We start from the raw sequence: 958 nt of genomic DNA, 5'->3' as shown, positions 1-958 counted from the left end.
GCTGGGGGATTGAACCGCGGTCCCTGATGCTTTGCCAAGCTTGCTCCAAGTAGGTGCTTTAGACCACCGAGCCATCTCTCCAGCGCCAGCAGGCGCTTTAATCGCCGAGTTATTTGGCAGGCCCTTGCTTGCTTTCTTCTTCTTCTTCTTCTTCTTCTTCTTCTTCTTCTTCTTCTTCTTCTTCTTCTTCTTCTTCTTTTTTCCTTTTTTGTGGTACAGTGATTGAACTCAGGACCTTGTGCTTGCCAGGCAAGCGCTTATTCTACTGAGCCATCTCCCTGGTCCCCTTGCTTTTTCTGTATGCCTGCGAGCAATGGAACCCAGGGCCTTGCACATGCTAAGAATATGCTGTACCTCTGAGCTGTGTCTCTGACCCTCCCTCCCTTCTCTCTGTCTCTGTCTCTCTGTCTCTCTCTGTTCCTGCCTCTGTCCCTTCCTTTTTTCCTTTTCTCTCCTTCATTTGCTCTATTTTTTTATGTATTTAGTGCAGGGTCTATAGAGTCTCACTACGCAGATCCGACTCCTAGTGATCCTCCTGTTTTCAGCCTCCCAAGCGCTGGAATTACAGGCATGCGCCACCACACCTGGTCTCAGTTGCCTTCGTGGCATGCCCTGGGGCTGGGGCCACCCAGCATGCCGGGGATTTAAACCTGGTCCCTGCAACTGCCTAAGCAGGTGCTTAAATCATCCGCTGAGCTGTCTGGCTGGCCCTTTGCTCTTTTTTTTCTTCTTCTTATCTCTCTTATTTCTTACTAAGGATTGACTCTGAAGTGTTCCACTGAGCCACATCCCCAGTCCTTAAAATTTGTTAATTTTCAGACAAAGTTTTGCCTAGTTGTTAAATTGTCCAAACTGGATTTAAGCCTACAATCCTCTCAGAGTGCTAGGATTACAGATTTGTGCCATAACACCCAGCATCAGGGAGACTTTATTTATTTATTTATTTATTTATTATTAT

Source organism: Octodon degus, unplaced genomic scaffold, assembly GCF_000260255.1.
Source record: "Octodon degus isolate 3935 unplaced genomic scaffold, OctDeg1.0 scaffold00079, whole genome shotgun sequence".
In the NCBI taxonomy this organism is placed as follows: Eukaryota; Metazoa; Chordata; class Mammalia; order Rodentia; family Octodontidae; genus Octodon; species Octodon degus.
Note: the sequence above shows the minus strand (reverse complement) of the source record.